We start from the raw sequence: 21,147 nt of genomic DNA on the forward strand, positions 1-21,147 counted from the left end.
AATAGGAAAATCCAGTTTAAAACCCAGTATCTTTTACTAAATACTCCTTGGGATTTACATCAATAATGATTTCTCACAGTGTATTATTTGGACAACTTCTTTTTGCTACTCCGTATCTCGTGTTTGCTGAATGCAAAATAGCAGGTGCACATACCAACCATTGAGCTCTTTCTATCCCCCTCACTAGGAGGTACTCAAAAGGTGTTGACTTACATGAGAGTATTTCAGGATTGCCACCTGGCATAAGATCTAGGTTTCTCTGAATGGATCTTACCCTTGAAATAATTCAGATGAGGTAGACAAGTATAGGCAATCATTCCACACATTAGGGGCTTTGGTTCATGCTTCCAAGCAATTTACTCTTTGCTGCATTATTAATCATTCCATGTATCATGTTGACATTTTCACCATCACAGGTGCAATCATAACAGTTGACAGTTGCAATATCAGATGACACCTACTTGAGACATTTATCAACTGTTAAGGTGAGATGTTGTGGAAGTCTGAGCCAATAAACAGATTTAGCAGTCTTCACTAATTAACATTTAGAGATAAATTGTTCTCTAGAGACTGATTGGAAGAACGGCCTGCCTTGGGTAAAACTACATTTCCTGAGAATTTACTGGGGTTCAGGCACTGTGCTAAATTCACTATGTTCATGACTTCATTTAACCCCATGAGGTAGGTCCTGTATTTATCTCCATTTTACAGATGGTCCAAGAGAAAAGAAAGGTTGATTAACTGAAAGAAGGGTAAGCAGTCTCTGTTGGCTCCGCCCCATGTTTGTTAAAAGCCCGGACTCCACAATTAATTACGGTCTCACATTTAAACGAGGCTCTTCATTTCCTTCCTGTGACAGAGTTACATTCTTCATGCTTATTTATTCACCATTCATATGGATGATAATAACTCAATAACTACTGTGATGCGTTAACACATGAAACAGCCGTGGAACAATGAATGTTTGCTCACATCCAGTTCATAAGTGGCCAGATTGAAATTTGAACCTATCAGATTTCTGAGCCTGGTTTTTAACTACTGTATCAATTTACTTGGTGCAGATTTTGTCTTGTATTGTTCTGCCATATCCATACCTAGAAGGCTCCCTTCTAGAAGCAAAATTAATTCTTACCATGCCCTTCATAAAGACATTCTGCTTTGAGCAGCACTTTCAGCATGCAGAGCATGGTACCTTAGCCCACATCTCAGGCCCCCAGGTGATGTCTCCACCTGTGTAAGTGAAAGGGACAGGAATCCATAGCAACGTAGCAACCTGGGTCATAGTTCCGCACTTTCCTTAAGAACCCTTCACTGTGGAATTCATTTGTTTGAGCAGCTGCAGAGCTTCTGAAGAGGGAAGTTCATTGGAGAGTCACACAATGTGAAAAGGAATTTGGATAACTAATTCTATGGATTCTATTTTGTGAACTTAGGCATAAAAGAGGGAGTCAAGCTCGTTCAGTTTTGTCTTGTTATCTGTCTTCACAAATACCAGCTCTGTTCTGTTCTTTACCCTAGAAGCTCTTTCCAGTTCTCAACGGAGACAGGATGGTGCACTTCCTATAGTGAGTAATGGCTCTATTTGGTTAAATAAATAACGTTTCACACTAATGTACTTCACAAAACTATTTAGAAACCATTAAGACTGTATTTAAAATACCACAATGGACCCTATCACTTAGTTCTCTGGCACAAATTACAGTTTCTGACACATTAAAATTACACCTTAAGAGGGGAGCCTTTGAACATTTTACCAAAGTGAGCATTTAATATCTCATTGAGAACATAATAGAAAAGACGATGGAACATTTTCTGCAAAAGTCTCAGAAGCAAAAAATGCCAAATTTTCTATGTAGTGAATTATTTGGTTACATCATTACCAGAATAATACTAGATTCAAGGAGACTTAGTTATTTTGCTTTTTTCTATATTAAGCGAAGTTTCTCTTATTCAATTCTTTAATCTATTCCTTCTTAAAAATACCAGAATGTAGCTTACCAGAATTTAGTCTATAAGGTAGCACAAATGCTCCTAAAGAATAAGCAAATCAAATACTTTCAAAACACCCTCAACCTGAGATCTATTAGAAAAATGCAGCCCAAGATATTATTATAAAATAGTGCTATTCCTGGGGCAACTGGGTGGCTCAGTCAATCAAACATCTGACTCTTGCTATGGCTCAGGCCATAAGATCTCATGGTCATGGGACCGAACCCCACAATGAGTGCTGTGCTGGGTGTGGAGCCTGCTTAAGATTCTCTCTGTCTCTCTGCTCCTCCCCAGTGCTCCCTTGCTCTCTCTCTCCAAAAAAACAAAGATACTAAAATAGTGCTATTCCTTCATGTATTTCTTTTTTGATCACCCTCCTCACTTCTTAATTTCCTCCCTCAGTCTAAAATGAATTTTTCTCCATCACTCTGTGTCTGGACTCTACTGAATACTGATGAGTTGAATGGGTTATCCCGTATTTGTCTTTTTAGTGAAGTGTGGCTTTAGAAGAAAATTCTTCTTTTTTTTTTTTTTTCATGTTTATTTATTTTTGAGAGAGAGAGACAGACAGGGCATGAATGAGGGAGGGGCAGAGAAAGAGAGGGAGACACAGAATCTGAAACCAGCTCCAGGCTCCCAGCTGTCAGCCCAGAGCCCGACGTGGGGCTCAAACTCAGGAACGGCAAGATCATGATCTAGGCTGAAGTCAGATGCGTAATCAACAGCCACCCAGGCACCTCTAGAAGAAAATTCTAATGTAGTAAATATTAGAGACAGTTTTTCAAAAACCAGAGAACTAGTTAGGAGCTAATGAGGACTTTTTTGGATTTCTCAAAATCACACAGTGAGCAGTTGTGGGCTTACTTAGTCTGTGCACTGGACCGGCCCAAATCTGCTGCTGAGGAAAAATGACTTTGCTCAGGCTGCTTTGATGGGAATTGATGAGCTGTGGGTTCTGAAGAGGCAACTTAATCAATAATCACTTCTACAGAGACTTTCCTCTAGGGAATGGCAGGCAGTTACTGTCCAGGATTGCTAAGAAAATGAAATTTGGATTTACGGACAACAAATCTTGTTTTTGGGTCAGCTGAATCACTGTGGGTGGAAAGATTAGGGAAGGAATGTTAACTTATCAAACTGATCTAATTAGAAAGCATCTTGGTGCAAAATAATAGACCCTGGAATCCAAGTACCAAGATTCAAGTTGACAATGGAAAGCATTTATTAGGTGGGCAATTTACTCATACTGATTATTATATATAATTAAACCTGTCCTCATTTTAGCTTATTTGGGCGAATACACACACACAAAATGCCAATCTTACAGCCTAAGTGATAAATTTACTTTCCTAAGGATCAAGCATAATCTATGGGACACCTTAATTCCATATATAATTCCAAAGTGAATTATTTTAACAGACTTCTGTAACTCCATAGAGCTAAGCTATGCTGTCCAGTGTGATAGCCACTAGCTGTATGTGGTGCCCGAGTCCTTGAAATAGGGCTCATCTGAATTGGGATGCACTGTAAGTATAAAATACACGCTGGAGTTTGAAGACTCGGTGCAAAAAAAGGGGAGTAACTTCATTTTTATAGATGACATATTACTAATACAGGAACGTACACCTCATTTCTTTAGAAACTGTCACAAAAAACACTGAATCTATATCTCTACCTGAAACAATTTCTTTCTACTTAGAAACCGAGGATTAGACTTATCAGTTAGACAGTTTATCACTATTATCAATATTAAAGTCATATTGAAAATCTTTTTCCACCAAGCTTAGAATAGGATAAATAAATAACCCTTAAAATTACAGGAGGAAATAAAACCTATTATAATTCCCTAAAAATATGCTTGTATTACTTCTTGAAGAATAACTTCTGGGTATCCTGGCTAAATACCAACAACACGTATGTTGTCACAGGTCGGCGATATATATAGTGCTATAGGGAAACCAACACAGGGACTGAGGTCACATGGCTTTATGTATCTGGATGCCATTCTCCCTGTATTCTTGGTGGCCTCTGGTGCAGCATTTATATCCATGAGAAAATATTTTTTTTATCATTACTTCTCTGTCTTAATTTCTAGGCCTAATGTGGATGTGTGGGAGGAAAGCCGTGCCATATGCATCCCACCTTTTCTTCTATAAACAGCGCAAAAGCATTCCTTTGAAGATGTGAAAGTATATTTTCCCTCTTTTCATTTTCACAGGCAAGTAGGTTAAAAGGATTGCTCAAAAATAATCAGCAGTTAAATAAGTGGCCTCTTTCATTAAGTATAAGCTGTCATTTGTATGAGGGAATAATTTAGGGATGTGTAGGTAATCAAGCTTACAATAAAACAGATTCGTTTCAAGACTCTCTGTAGTTAATATTTCCATGAACCAAGTAAAAACAGGCAAACTGCTTAGTTAGCAGCTTTGTATAACCTTCCCAGTGTGTTATTCTGACATTTTCTGCAAAATGGCTGTCTCTTGTTTCTGTCAGTCTACCTGATTCTGAGAAATGAGAAATGAAAATGAAAAGAAGTTACAATAAAGCATTCAAAGATATTTAAGTATTCATGATAGGTATTTTCTCATCTCTGATAAACATGTTCAGAATAAATCCCCACCCAGCTTTTGATTTCTTCAGCATCTGAGAGCATGCTTGCAGTAAGGCTGTGGGAATTGAGAGCCCTCATTGGGACTTGTAAACAGAAGTCTCCTCACTTTAGGGTTTTCAAGGTGATGGAGGGGAAAAAAGTCAAGAGCACTGATAAAGACAATACTGTAATAGTGGTACTGACACGGCACAGCAAATGATAAGGGAGGCTGTAGATGAATGATGGAGAGGGGCATTTCATGACAGAGTTAAGGTTTGGTTTGGTCCATAGGGGCTATGTCTATTTCTTCGATACTCTTCCTATCTCTCACCTCTTAAGGAAACAGGAATTGCTAATCCTATTGGTAAGAATCCAATACTGAAAAATGAATCACGTTTGCAAATATTTTTTTTTTCTCTTCTATTCATTTTCTGCCTTCATGTAGTAGTCAGATGTAGGCTACAGCAAGAACTTTTTCTCCTCTCTGTTTCCAGCAGTCCAACTGGCTGCCTAGAGCTGGGCCTTCCTCTTAGGGTCCAGCCTACTAGCCTTTCTTGGCACATATGCTTGGATGTTTTGGTCACTGCTTCAAATTCCTATGGCATGCAAACCACCAATGAAAATTAAAAGGGAGGAGGTCTAATCCAACTTTGAGAAAGTTTTGCTTAGCAGTACTGTTCACTGATCCAACTAAAGATAAAACGTTAAAAGTTGTGTCCCCTACACCAAGTAAGGAGTAGTGCTAAAGTTGATTTGTAAGGCTCAACTCCTTAAAGTCAAAATATTGCTGAAAACCTCTTAAATTACCAGAATCTTTACTTTGAGGAATGTAAAAGCCAAACACAATTATGCCTTCTTTCTCTCTGCTTTTTATCAATGCCCTCTATTCCTTGGACCAAGGTCTAGTTTGAGTCATAAAAGAGGAAATGAAAGTGTTTTAAAGTGTTTTAATGGTTAAATACAGTGTACATAGAACAAATGCATGATTCATCTTCATTGTGACTTTTTTTCTTTTTTTTTCTTCCTTTTTTTACCTGTTAGTTTTGAAGATCAAATAAATGTAAAGGAGTTTGGCAGAGAGGATTTGGTCCTTACTTGTGTGAAGTGAAAGCTCATCTATTTCCCCAGTGATATACAAGATAAGAGGAGTTTGCAAGCTGGTAAACAGTTACAATCCTTTTGCTAGTTGATAAAAAAAAGTAGATTTTCCCCCTAAAGGGTAGAGATCAATTGATCATATCCCCAGCACATTTTTTTCCCCTAAAAAAAGCTCTTTCTCCCTTCAGGTAGAAGTTCCCTGTCCCCACAGTGGAAGCTGTAATGTTTTCATGGTGTTCACTGATCACACTGAAGATATCATAGAAGGCAACTTGGGCAATATTAATATGTTCATGTCCCCAGAATTCTAAGACTGGGGATGAAAGAATGCCAGGAGAATGTCTGTGTCTTGACTAAAATCAGAAGACATAAAATTGTGGAGTTGTCGGTGTCTATGGGTCCCATAAGAGACCCATGGTATGTTTACTATGGTATCAAAGAATAAAGCCAGTATGCAAACAGTAGGAGAGACAAGATAGAATTTCCAGGTTGGAATGATGGACTCCAGTTATTCGTGAGGTCTGACTGCATTATTTTCTTCCTTAAGAAGAAAGGTCCTTAAAACCTTCTTTGAATCCCACAAACTGGTGGATTCTTCTTTAAGCTTAGTCACATAAAGAGTCTTAGTAATATGGGTCAAAAAGTTTAACAAAAGGATATATCTAATAAAGTAGAAAATGATTTTCCAAAGATAAAAAAAAAAAACTGGGATAAGAGTAGTAAGCACACCATTTTTCCCAGCATATGATTTTTTTAAAATATATTTATAGAAGAACTGAATCATTGATCCTCATCATGCTGACAATGTATTATCAAGAAAAGACATATTTTTTAATATGACCTACAGGAAATGGCAGAGAAGGATGCAAATACAGTTTAGAAAATATACATGAATAAATGATAAAATATTTAGATTGAAACAGTTAATTGTAAATATTTCTCAAGTATTTATTATTTTTTCAAGAAAATAATATCACTTTGACAGCTCAGAAAGACTTCTGGAATTTTTTATACTTGTTATCATTATTAATTCTAAAGCTCTTTTGATATACTCCCAATTAATTGGGAGATTAGATTGCTGAGAACCAAATAAATTAGCTTCATGGCATTTTATTAACAGCCACTTTTCTAAGCTAGCTCTATGTTTCTCTCTAAGCTAGTTACTCTTATTTTATTTACATATATTGAGAAATTTAAAAAATCACATATATTAATCAGGATTTGCCATTAGTCATTTCAAATTTTGTTGAGTGAATAGAAGATACACAAAATACTTGGTTTATAGCATCTACAGGGTTAAAGGTCTGATTTATAAACTATGTCCTGGATATGGGAGTTCTTATCCTTTTAAGACTGTCCTATCAGAGACTAGTTTAATAAGAATAAGGTAGGGCGCCTGGGTGGCTCAGTCGGTTAAGCATCCGACTTCAGCTCAGGTCATGATCTCGCCGTCCGTGGATTCGAGCCCCACGTCAGGCTCTGTGCTGACAGCTCAGAGCCTGGAGCCTGTTTGGGATTCTGTGTCTCCCTCTCTCTCTGACCCTCCCCCGTTCATGCTGTCTCTCCCTGTCTCAAAAATAAATAAACGTTAAAAAAAAATTAAAAAAAAAAAAGAATAAGGTAGACTGTGTCCAGTTGAAAGAAATTGCTATGTTCTTTCCATATAATTTCTTTCAATTTACTGGATAATTAACAAAGTTTCTAGGCTTTGATTTCTTATAGGACACAAGCTCAATACAATTTCAGTTTGATCTTGCCCTTAAAAATTAAATACTTCACCTAGGTGAATTCACATAGGTAAATAATGACATGAATTTTGAGTAAATTAGAATGTATAAAGGAGTTATGTAAGAAAAATGGCATACAAAGAATAGCAAGCATATGGAGTAAGTGTAGATTGATAGGTAAGTGGGAGAGAAAGGATAGGAACAACAAATAACAGCTTGGTGGAAAGAAAAAAGAACAGTTCAGAGACTGAGGAACAGATGTGCATTAGCAAATTACATACTTTGTATCAGGACTGTATTATCAAAATTATGACCCAAGTGGAGAGAACTCAACAAGAAATTACATTTCTTCTATAATTTACCATTGGCATTACTGCCTCTTTTGATTGTAATTGAGATTTAATTTATAGAGGTGACTGATTGATGATGGAGTGAGATCAATGCCATTGAAAGTTTTATTACTCACCGTTGCTAAGTGAAGAGTGTTCCCCATGCCATGCAGAGCTACATGTGGAAGCACTGGCAACCCAAGTTCCTTCAGAAGGCAGAAGGAATGAGGATAATCTATGGCCCAGAACCATTATTGCAGTTTCCATGGGAAGGAATGGCCAAGGTAGGGTAGGCAAGTTTGAGAAAATTTAGGATTAAATAGTTTGAATAGTTCCAGTGGTATCTGTGCTAAAGGCATACTCCAGTACTTGGCTCTTAGATGACTTAGGTTGGGAAATATTGGCTTGGTGCATGAGCATTAAATCAAGCTGGTGTTTGGCGGTATGGACTTTGGTTATGTTAGTTTATATATGAAAGTCAGGTTTACAGTGGAGTTGTTTGCTGTTTCTAGGAATTAGCTAGCTCTAGGAGGGACAGACTTGACCTGCCCAACAAAGTCCTCAAGTTGTAAAAGCAAGATAAAATATAAAAAAATAACATAACATGATTAATACAGTACCCTTGTTGAGGTAGTTTTATAAGATATTTTTCTTAGACACTTCTTACACTTAATATATTATTAAGGTTAGATATTACTAAATCACTTTAAAACTTTAAGAACAGTCATTTTTATGATTCTTAATTTGTAATTAAATGCCTAAGATATTTACTTAATGTTATAACATTTTAAAAATGTTTCCTTTTAGCTTTTAAATTATTCCATCTGTCTATCTAATACTGCAATCCCACTCCTTTGTGTACTCAGCCATCATTATCAGAGCTCCATTTTATTTAAAAATTAATGTTTTATTTGTTTTTGAGAGAGAGAGAGCATGGGCAGGGCAGGGACAGAGAGAGAGGGAGACACAGAATCTGAAGTAGGCTCCAGACTCTGAGCTATTAGCACAGAGCCTGACATGGGGCTTGAACTCACTAACCATGATATCGTGACCTGAGCTGAAGTCAGACACTCAACCAACTGAGCCACCCAGGCACCCCTCCATTTTATTTTAAAATACAGAACATGACAATGAAATTGGCAAGTGATGTTGATGGGGAGCTAGAGACACTTGGAGTAGCAAGTTAAATAATATGCTGAATCATCTGTGCTAATATTAGTTCTGTTAATTGGCTGTACACTTTGATTTATTTAAAAATTGCCTAAACTTTGGGGCACCTGGGTGGTTCAGTCAGTTAAGTGACCAACTCATGATTTGAGCTCAGGTCATGATCTCACAGTTGTGAGACTGAGCCCTGTGTGGGACTCTGTGATGAGTGTGGAGCCTACTTGGGATTCTTTCTCTCCCCCTTTCTCTGCTTCTCCCCTGCTTGTTCTCTCTCTTTCTCAAAAATATAAACATTAAAAAAATCTGCCTAAGCCAAGTCATAAGGCACTTTGATCCATTTTTTCTTAATCTTAGATATTAATAAAGATATATATGTTTACATATCCATTTTGTAAATGTACTTGCACATGTGTACACACAGGAATAGACCCACATATTCTACAACGTCAACTGTATCTGTTTCAAACTTAACAGTTTTTAAAATTAGATGCTGTAGAACATATTTTAAGCTCTGGGTTGGTAGTGAATAAAATCAGGTAAAAACATTTAAAAGCTATCATGATTTGGAATTTTAAAGAAAGAAATATTGTACATTATGTTTATTTCATTTACATAGATGTTAATATTTACTCATATTTTAATTAATATATCTTCTCTGTTTAGTTATAATCTTATAGCTACTTTGGTTGGTTAATGTTTTGATAGAAAAATAATATACTTTAAAAAATTAATGTACTTTGATGAATACAAAGTTTCGTTTGGATTCAATATAATGGGGCAATAAAGAATTCCATACTAGAAGCTTTGATAGGAAGCTCCGTTCAGTGGACTTCCTCGTGAAATATGTATCTAATACCATAAGTCAAGAATCTTTTTTCATATGACTAGAAAGAAAATACGTGTGTATAGATTTAATTCTAAACACTCTCTGAATGTTCCATTATAATGGTTTGTGGCTCTTTGCCGCCTAATACTATACGTGAAAGTGATGTGAGAATTTACTCAAATTTATTACAAATATGTGCTTTCTGAAAGTTAAACAACGTAAAACTAGTACTAGATGTGATAAAACGAGAGACAATAAGTGAAACTTTTTTTTTTTTTTGGAGGGAAGATGTTTTTAATCAAGTGAAATCTCCATCAGTGGATCTTTTTTTTTTTTTTTTTTAATTTTTTTTTCCAACGTTTTTATTTATTTTTGGGACAGAGAGAGACAGAGCATGAATGGGGGAGGGGCAGAGAGAGAGGGAGACACAGAATTGGAAGCAGGCTCCAGGCTCCGAGCCATCAGCCCAGAGCCTGACGCGGGGCTCGAACTCACAGACCGCGAGATCGTGACCTGGCTGAAGTCGGACGCTTAACCGACTGCGTCACCCAGGCGCCTCTTATCAGTGGATCTTTATAGTAACAGTGGTTCTGTCTCTGAAAAGTCTTGTCTTTGGAAGAACTTCACAGTTCTTCAAAATTCAAGAATTTTGTCCACAAATAATTGGGCTGAATTAGGTTGTCTCATCTGACCATCTTTATCATGATTAAGCTACTTTATGACTATCTCAGATATCAAATATAGGAATTTAGATCAGAGTTGAGAAAACAGATCTTTTGTTTTCTGTCTTACCATTTTATTTGGGGGAAAGGTGGTGGAAATGGTCAAGATGAAAACAAGTTTTGGACATCTTAACAACAAATGATCAGTTATAGTCTATTAATATTAAAAACGTTTGGGCACTATTTGTACCTGTAACTGGTCCCCAGCCCAATTCACCGGAGATAATGTTTCTTATAGAGGCTTGATGTCAAAATGTCAATAAAGGTAAAGAACTAATAGTTCTTTATTCTGTGTTTATAACTTACTGTGGGCTAAAAGGGAATAGCTATAATGAGACAGGCTTTGGCCATAGTGCCACATACTCCCTTCACTTATTTAGTATTTGCGGGTCATTAGAAATACTGGGCAACTCATTCTTTCTTCAGCTTGAAGACAGACTCAAAGCCTGCCACCGGCTTGCATATTGAAATGAATGTGAATGAAGATAGGTATGTCTAGGGAGTGAAATCTTGGATGAAAGAAAAACACCTCTTTTATTGTGAAGGTGTTATTTTGATTTTTGGGGGGTGTTTTTTATTTTTGCTGGTGAAAAGTTTATTGGCTAGCATTCCATGTAGGATATGCATAAGGGTTGCTTAGAAGTTACAGGCAGCCACTATTTAGTAGTCAAAATCCCATGTGAGATATTTCTTTTATCTTCATTTTTGTTTCTGGCTGGTATGGATCTAGTTCTCAAAATCATTCAGTTCTGGATTAACCTTAGCAGAAAACATGAAAAACTCCAATGACAAAGTTACTGATTTTTTAATTGGTGTTGCTAAGACACTTGTGGGTGGTATAGAACTGGCTCACTCAGATCATATGATGGTGTTTTTCTTTAACTTTCCCTGAATACTTCATACAATTTCTTCAGCATTGAGTGGAGATACTTAGTAGGACTAAATATCTGTGACCTGTCTGCAGTCTTGCTGAGATTCTATAACCACATGCTTATTGGTTATTGGTGTTGTGTTTTATGTAACCAATGAATTCTGGACTCCTAAGCAAAAACACATATGTATGCTCTGTATATGTGCTGTATGTGCGTGTGTGTGTGTGTGTGTGTGTGTGTGTGTATGTGTGTGTATCTCTGTGTGTACATCCTCATAACCCTGTAGGTTGTATAAAGTCAAAGAGAAAAACAAAATTACCAGTAGAGTTAAGTGCTACACTATAAGAAAAGATCTTTAGTAGTAACATCTTTATTTCTCTTTCTAGTTATGAAAATTATAGAATCACAGTTAGAATTTCTATCCCTGTGAGCAAGGATGAACTTTGGACAGATGGCTTGATTTGATTGACATACAGTGAGGGCAGAAGTCAGGAAGACTTTCCTTCTTTTTTCTGTCTCCCCATTTCTCATAAAAATAAAACACTGCCTGCTGTATAATCAGTGAAAGAGAATAACAGTGTTCCTTGATACTAGAGTCTAAACTATATATGGAATTATAAGATCAGGGACCAATAAAATATTAATGTGTGGGCATTTATAGCTGCCCTCATTTCACACCATTTTAGAAAAAAAAAGATGTTGGAATTGTGATACTTTTGAAGGCAGTGCATTCCTAAGATAGGCTGAAAGGCAGAGCAGAATTATGGTAATTAAAAGTGTTTTGGGGACATATTATTTTAGCTTGGAAAATACTCTGTAATAAAATAAATCTGTAGTGGGTAAGATGCTACACTAATCAAAATTGATTCTGGGATGTGCTTGTGTTTTCTAAAATTGATGGTGTTGAACTGGTGCTGTGATTTTCGTATGTTTCCTTTTGTCTGTAGGGAACTTTGGAAAATTGGAACAGTAGAGATTTGCAGTTTGAATAATCTGCTTTGGATATGCTTATAAAGCTATGTTCCAGACGAAGAAAGCCCTGGCTTCAAATACTAACAAAAAAGTTACACTCCAGCTGACTATTTTAATGAGATCTTTCTGATTACATTTGAATAGAATAGAAAGAAATGCTTTAAGATGATGCTTTTTGTATTTTGAGAATTTAATTTCTCTTGAGGATTAGGGTTTTATTAAGAGCAGTTAATATGGTTAAATTTTATGTAGAGTGAAAAATGAAGAAGGTAGTTTGTGGGCACTTGGACTTCACAACCCTTGTATTTTTTGTATCACTCTATGTATCAGTCAGAATAGGCTAGTGTTATGCAGAGTAACAAACAATTTTGAAATCTCAGTGAATTAAAACAATGCATATTCATTTCTCTGTCATGCTATACATCTAATGGGGGTGCCAGGGAATTCTCATTGTATCCCCCATTGTATATGAATATAATCTGACATACAAGATACAATAGGGATGATTTCTTAGCCTGGTATAGAAAGTGCCCTTTAATGCACCAAAACAAATTGAAGAAAGCTTTTCCTGACCTATGTCAGTAAGTTTTAGAGGATACATCAAAGACACATTCAGTATAACATCTAAGAGCATTTGCAAATTTTAAAAGTAGAAATTTTATATTCTTCCCATGGCTGACTTTTTAGTCCTAGCTGTCCTCCTTAATGACTTAACAGAATAATAAAAATTGAAGCAGAATTCTCAACTATGAGATGATCAAGCTCTTTTTTCATTTTTTTAAAATTTGAATATAGTTGGCACACAATGTTACATTAGTTTCAGGTATACAAGTTAGTGATTTGACAAGTTCATACATTATGCTGTGTTCACAAATATAGCTACCATCTGTCTCATTACATTGCTATTACAATATCATTGGCTGTATTTCTTATGCTGTGCCTTTTATTTGCATTACTTATTCATCCCATAACTGGAAGCCTTTATCTCCCCCTCCCTTCCAACCATTTTCCCCACCCCACCCCTAGCAACCCTCTGTTTGTTCTCTATATTTATACATCTGATTTTGATTTTTGTTCGTTTATTCATTTGTCTCTTAGACTCCATTTAAGACTAGAATCATATGGTATTTGTCTTTCTCGGTCTCACTTATTTCACTCATCATAGTACCCTCTAGGTCCATCCATGTTGTCTCAAATGGTACAATTTCATCCTTTTTATGGCTGCCTAATATTTCAGTGTGTGTGTGTGTGTGTGTGTGTGTGTGTGTGTGTGGCACACTATTCATATCCATTTATCTATCAGTGACACTTAGGTTGCTCCCATAGCTTGGCTATTATAAATAATGCTTCAGTGAACTTAGTTAGGGTTGTATATATCTTCTCAAATTAGTGTTTTTGTTTTCTTGGTTTATATACCCAATTGTGGAATTGAATCATATGGTATTTCCATTTTTAGTTTTTTGAGGAAACTCCATACTGTTTTTCACAGTGGCTATACTTAACCTCAAGAAAAAGAAGTGTTGCTAGAAATGATTCAGTACAAAGAAATGCATTGGTCCAACACATTAGACAGATTACTAAACATTAGAAATTTATAGTATAATAAACAGAAGAGTCAAGATTTGATCTTTTGCCATGGATCTATTTGCATTCCATGTTTTAAAAGAATTTTTCTTCTTGGACTTCACTGTCTTTGTAATGCTTCTCTCTTGAAATTCCATGCACCTGTCATGGCAAGTTGACCTGGGGTTACCTTCTTTGAGAATAGGTGGTCTGGCTGGGGCACCTGGGTGTCTCAGTCGGTTAAGCGTCATGGTCAGCTCAGGTCATGATCTCGCAGTCCATGAGTTTGAGCCCAGCTTCGGGTTCTGTGCTGACAGCTGAGAGCCTGGAGCCTGTTTCAGATGTATGTCTCCCTCTCTCTCTCCTGCCCCTCCCCTGCTCATTCTCTGTCTCTGTCTCAAAAATAAATAAACATTAAAAAAATTTACAATAGGTGGTCTGGCTTATCCTTGCTTGAGTTTAGTTCAGCTTTCCTAGGGATTACATTGAGCTTGGGGGCCAAAGTCTCAGTTTATCATTGAATCAATGAATCTATAGATACTTAGACATTTGTCTGAACTTGTTTCATGTACATGTATTTCTCTGGGGGAACTTCATGGATATGGGGAGGGGAATGGACAGAGGAACTGAAGCTGCAATAACAAACTCACTGAATGCTCAAGACACTTGCATCCCACATCCTGATGGTCACTGTTTCTCCTCCACCTTTGCCTCATTTTCCAACATAGAGACAAAACTAATACTAACATCTTCATGTTGAAAGGTAAAGAAAAAATTTTAAATTCTTGGTTTAATTTAATAAAGATAATGTGTTCCTTACTTGGTCTACTCTTATCTATATTGGTGAAAGGGGTTTTAACTGATTTCATAACTGATTTGAAGGCAGGATTGTGTCATGGAAGTGATGATAATCACTTACTAATACACATGTTTTTTAGGGCAAAGAAAAAATAGACTCAAAATGTCTATTTTATCATTTCAGAAATATTTCACAGAATCTTCAGTGATGTATTTGCAAACCTGTAAGTGGATCCATGTTGATATGACAAAATTAGAACATGAGAAAATCAATGTCTTTATATATAGCTGTTTCCAGGGAAATTCGCTAGGAGGAATTTATTTAGAGTTTCTTTTCCTATGAATAGACAAAATGGTTTGTTGCGTTTTAAAAATTTTTAAGGCTTATTTAATAAAAATAATGTGATTTTGCTGTTGGTGTTAGGGAGGTATTGGTTAAATTTAGAAATATGTAGGTGGTGAAATTCAGACCACCTGTTATAGTCACAGTTGGAGTAAAAACTTTTTGCATTGGCTTGTATTGGCTAGGTAATAGAAAGATATTATTCATAATGCCAGTTAAATAGAAAGGTCTTATTTAAAATGTAAATTGATTTTCTGATAGCGGTTAGGTTTTTAAAAAAATTTTATCAGCTCTTAATGTTTCAGAATGCACTGTACTTTGGCCTTATGGATCACATCTGTGCGGTCTAAGCCACATAAATTGAGGTGATCAAAGAAATTGGTCTGTGTGCTAAGATGCAATCACACTTCAACTTCAGAATAACATATGTGTGTGTATTTATTATCCTCATTGCAAGAAAGGACAAAAGAGTGTTTAGAAAGTTAGTTTAGTGTCCAAAGTCGCACAGCTAATAAATGGAGTCACCAGTATTTTAATACATGTGTGCCTAATATCTGTGCTATATAGTACTTCAAAACTGACCCTAACCTAACCGATGGAGATAAATTTGTCATTTAATCAAGTGACCTGTTTCATCTTAAGATTTCTAGCCTGCTGAAAAAGGCCAAGAGGAAAATCCTTTGGATAACTTAGTAGTAATTTTATGTCCATTGTTTATAACATACATTGAATTCATTTACCTTCTGCTTGTGATAATTTTTTTTTTTTGTCCCTCCAAATTTTTCTTTAAATTCCAGTTAGGTAACTTATTATGCAATATTAGTTTCAGGTGTAGAATTTAGTGATTCATCACTTACATAAGACACCCAGGGCTCATCATAAAAAGTGCCATCCTTAATACCCATCACCTCTTTAACTCATTACCCCACCCATCTCCCCTCCAGTAAACTTCAGTTTGTTCTCTATGGTTAAGAGTCTGTCTCTCTGTTTGTCTTTCTACTCCACCGCCATGTGCATGTGTTTTATTTCTTAAATTCCACATATGAGTGAAATCATAGCATATTTGTCTTTCATTGATTTATTTTGCTTAGCATAATACACTCTAGCTCCATCCATGTCATTGCAAATGGCAAGATTTCATTCTTTATTTATGGCTGAGTTATATTGCATTTTATATATATGGACAATATGTGAACATTTGGGTTCTTTCCATAATTTGGCTATTGTTGATAATGCTGCTGTAAACATCTGGGAGCACATATCCCTTTGAATCAGTATATTTGTATCCTTTGGTGAATACCTAGTAGTGCAATTGGTGGGTTGCAGGGTAGTTCTATTTTTAACATTTTGAGGAAGAAACTCGTTACTGTTTTCCAGAGTGGTTGCACCGATTTGCATTCTCACCAACACTGTAATGAGAGGGTTCCCCTTTGTCTGCATCCTTGCCAACACCTGTTGTTTCCTGTGTTGTTAATTTTAGCCATTCTGACTGAGGTAAGGTGATACGTCATTGTAATTTTGATTTGTGTTTCCCTTACGATGATTTCCCTTATCTTGAGCATACATACATCTTGAGCATACAGATGTCTTCTTTGGAAAAATATCTATTCATGTCTCTGCCCATTTCTTAACTGGATTATTTGTTTTTCAGGTGTTGAGTTTGATAAGTTATTTATAGATTTTGGATACTAACCATTTATCAGATAAGTCATGTGTAAATATCTTCTCCCATTCCACAGGTTGCCTTTGGTGTTCTTTTTTTCTTTTGCTTGCTTGTTTGTTTTGTTTTGTTTTCCAATAGTTTACTTTCGCTTTTGTCTCCCTTGCCTCCAGAGATGAGATATATCTAGTAAGAAGTTGTTATGGCCAATATCAAAAAGGTTGCGAGGGGGTTCCGGAAGATGGCGGCCTAGGAGGACGCGGGGCTCACAGCGCGTCCTGCCGATCACTTAGATTCCACCTACACCTGCCTAAAGAACCCAGAAAACCGCCAGAGGATTAGCAGAAGGGAGTCTCCGGAGTCAAGCGCAGACTAGAGGCCCACGGAAGAGGGTAGGAAGGGCGGCGAGGCGGTGCGCGCTCCACGGACCGGCGGGAGGGAGCCGGGGCGGAGGGGCGGCTCGCCGGCCAAGCAGAGCCCCCCAGTCGGGCTGGCAAAAGCGGAGGGGCCAGACGGACTGTGTTCCGACAGCAAGCGCGACTTAGCGTCTGGGAGGTCATAAGTTAACAGCTCTGCTCAGAAAGCGGGAAGGCTGGAGGACAAAGGGAGGGAGAGCTGCTGAGCCCCCGGAAAACAGAGCTCAGTTTGGTGGGGAACAAAGGCGCTCGCCAGCGCCATCTCCCCCGCCCATCCCCCAGCCAAAATCCCAAAGGGAACCAGTTCCTGCCAGGGAACTTGCTCGCTCCCGCAAACACCCAACTCTGTGCTTCTGCGGAGCCAAACCTCCGGCAGCGGATCTGACTCCCTCCCGCTGCCACAGGGCCCCTCCTGAAGTGGATCACCTAAGGAGAAGCGAGCTAAGCCTGCCCCTCCTGCCCCCGTGCACCTTGCCTACCCACCCCAGCTAATACGCCAGATCCCCAGCACCACAAGCCTGGCAGTGTGCAAGTAGCCCAGACGGGCCACGCCACCCCACAGTGAATCCTGCCCCTAGGAGAGGGGAAGAGAAGGCACACACCAGTCTAACTGTGGCCCCAGCAGTGGGCTGGGGGCAGACATCGGGTCGGACTGCGGCCCCGCCCACTAACTCCAGTTATACACCACAGCACAGGGGAAGTGCACTGCAGGTCCTCACCACGCCAGGGACTCTCCAAAATGACCAAACGGAAGAATTCCCCTCAGAAGAATCTCCAGGAAATAACAACAGCTAATGAACTGATCAAAAAGGATTTAAATAATATAACAGAAAGTGAATTTAGAATAATAGTCATAAAATTAATCGCTGGGCTTGAAAACAGTATACAGGACAGCAGAGAATCTCTTGCCACAAAGATCGAGGGACTAAGGAACAGTCACGAGGAGTTGAAAAACGCTTTAAACGAATTGCAAAACAAAATGGAATCCACGATGGCTCGGCTTGAAGAGGCAGAGGAGAGAATAGGTGAACTAGAAGATAAAGTTATGGAGAAAGAGGAAGCTGAAAGAAAGAGAGATAAAAAAATCCAGGAGTATGAGGGGAAAATTAGAGAACTAAGTGATACACTAAAAAAAAATAATATACGCATAATTGGTATCCCAGAGGAGGAAGAGAGAGGGAAGGGTGCTGAAGGGGTACTTGAACAAATTATAGCTGAGAACTTCCCTGAACTGGGCAAGGAAAAAGGCATTGAAATCCAAGAGGCACAGAGAACTCCCTTCAGACGTAACTTGAATCGATCTTCTGCACGACATATCATAGTGAAACTGGCAAAATACAAGGATAAAGAGAAAATTCTGAAAGCAGCAAGGGATAAACGTGCCCTCACATATAAAGGGAGACCTATAAGACTCGTGACTGATCTCTCCTTTGAAACTTGGCAGGCCAGAAAGGCTTGGCACGATATCTACAGTGTGCTAAACAGAAAAAATATGCAGCCGAGAATCCTTTATCCAGCAAGTCTGTCATTTAGAATAGAAGGAGAGATAAAGGTCTTCCCAAACAAACAAAAACTGAAGGAATTTGTCACCACGAAACCAGCCCTACAAGAGATCCTAAGGGGGATCCTGTGAGACAAAGTACCAGAGACATCACTACAAGCATAAAACATACAGACATCACAATGACTCTAAACCCATATCTTTCTATAATAACACTGAATGTAAATGGATTAAATGCGCCAACTAAAAGACATAGGGTATCAGAATGGATAAAAAAACAAGACCCATCTATTTGCTGTCTACAAGAGACTCATTTTAGATCTGAGGACACCTTTAGATTGAGAGTGAGGGGATGGAGAACTATTTATCATGCTCCTGGAAGCCAAAAGAAAGCTGGAGTAGCCATACTTATATCAGACAAACTAGACTTTAAATTAAAGGCTGTAACAAGAGATGAAGAAGGGCATTATATAATAATCACAGGGTCTATCCACCAGGAAGAGCTAACTATTATAAATGTCTATGCGCCAAATACCCGAGCCCCCAGATATATAAAACAATTACTCATAAACATAAGCAACCTTATTGATAAGAATGTGGTCATTGCAGGGGACTTTAACACCCCACTTACAGAAATGGATAGATCATCTAGACACACGGTCAATAAAGAAACAAGGGCCCTGAATGATACATTGGATCAGATGGACTTGACAGATATATTTAGAACTCTGCATCCCAAAGCAACAGAATATACTTTCTTCTCGGGTGCACATGGAACATTCTCCAAGATAGATCATATACTGGGTCACAAAACAGCCCTTCATAAGTTTACAAGAATTGAAATTATACCATGCATACTTTCAGACCACAATGCTATGAAGCTTGAAATCAACCACAGGAAAAAGTCTGGAAAACCTCCAAAAGCATGGAGGTTAAAGAACACCCTACTAATGAATGAGTGGGTCAACCAGGCAATTAGAGAAGAAATTAAAACATATATGGAAACAAACGAAAATGAAAATACAACAATCCAAATGCTTTGGGATGCAGCGAAGGCAGTCCTGAGAGGAAAATACATTGCAATCCAGGCCTATCTCAAGAAACAAGAAAAATCCCAAATACAAAACCTAACAGCACACCTAAAGGAAATAGAAGCAGAACAGCAAAGGCAGCCTAAACCCAGCAGAAGAAGAGAAATAATAAAGATCAGAGCAGAAATAAACAATATAGAATCTAAAAAAACTGTAGAGCAGATCAACGAAACCAAGAGTTGGTTTTTTGAAAAAATAAACAAAATTGACAAACCTCTAGCCAGGCTTCTCAAAAAGAAAAGGGAGATGACCCAAATAGATAAAATCATGAATGAAAATGGAATGATTACAACCAATCCCTCAGAGATACAAACAATTATCAGGGAATACTATGAAAAATTATATGCCAGCAAATTGGACAACCTGGAAGAAATGGACAAATTTCTAAACACCCACACTCTTCCAAAACTCAATCAGGAGGAAATAGAAAGCTTGAACAGACCCATAACCAGCGAAGAAATTGAATCGGTTATCAAAAATCTCCCAACAAATAAGAGTCCAGGACCAGATGGCTTCCCAGGGGAGTTCTACCAGACATTTAAAGCAGAGATAATACCTATCCTTCTCAAGCTATTCCAAGAAATAGAAAGGGAAGGAAAACTTCCAGACTCATTCTATGAAGCCAGTATTACTTTGATTCCTAAACCAGACAGAGACCCAGGAAAAAAAGAGAACTACAGGCCAATATCCCTGATGAATATGGATGCAAAAATTCTTAATAAGATACTAGCAAATCGAATTCAACAGCATATAAAAAGAATTATTCACCATGATCAAGTGGGATTCATTCCTGGGATGCAGGGCTGGTTCAACATTCGCAAATCGATCAACGTGATACATCACATTAACAAAAAAAAGAGAAGAACCATATGATCCTGTCAATCGATGCAGAAAAGGCCTTTGACAAAATCCAGCACCCTTTCTTAATAAAAACCCTTGAGAAAGTCGGGATAGAAGGAACATACTTAAAGATCATAAAGGCCATTTATGAAAAGCCCACAGCTAACATCATCCTCAACGGGGAAAAACTGAGAGCTTTTTCCCTGAGATCAGGAACACGACAGGGATGCCCACTGTCACCGCTGCTGTTTAATATAGTGCTGGAAGTTCTAGCATCAGCAATCAGACAACAAAAGGAAATCAAAGGCATCAAAATTGGCAAAGATGAAGTCAAGCTTTCGCTTTTTGCAGATGACATGATATTATACATGGAAAATCCGATAGACTCCACCAAAAGTCTGCTAGAACTGATACATGAATTCAGCAAAGTTGCAGGATACAAAATCAACGTGCAGAAATCAGTTGCATTCTTATACACTAACAATGAAGCAACAGAAAGACAAATGAAGAAACTGATCCCATTCACAATTGCACCAAGAAGCATAAAATACCTAGGAATAAATCTAACCAAAGATGTAAAAGATCTGTATGCTGAAAACTATAGAAAGCTTATGCAGGTAATTGAAGAAGATATAAAGAAATG

The sequence above is a fragment of the Panthera tigris genome, chromosome A2, assembly GCF_018350195.1.
Source record: "Panthera tigris isolate Pti1 chromosome A2, P.tigris_Pti1_mat1.1, whole genome shotgun sequence".
Classification (NCBI taxonomy): domain Eukaryota; kingdom Metazoa; phylum Chordata; class Mammalia; order Carnivora; family Felidae; genus Panthera; species Panthera tigris.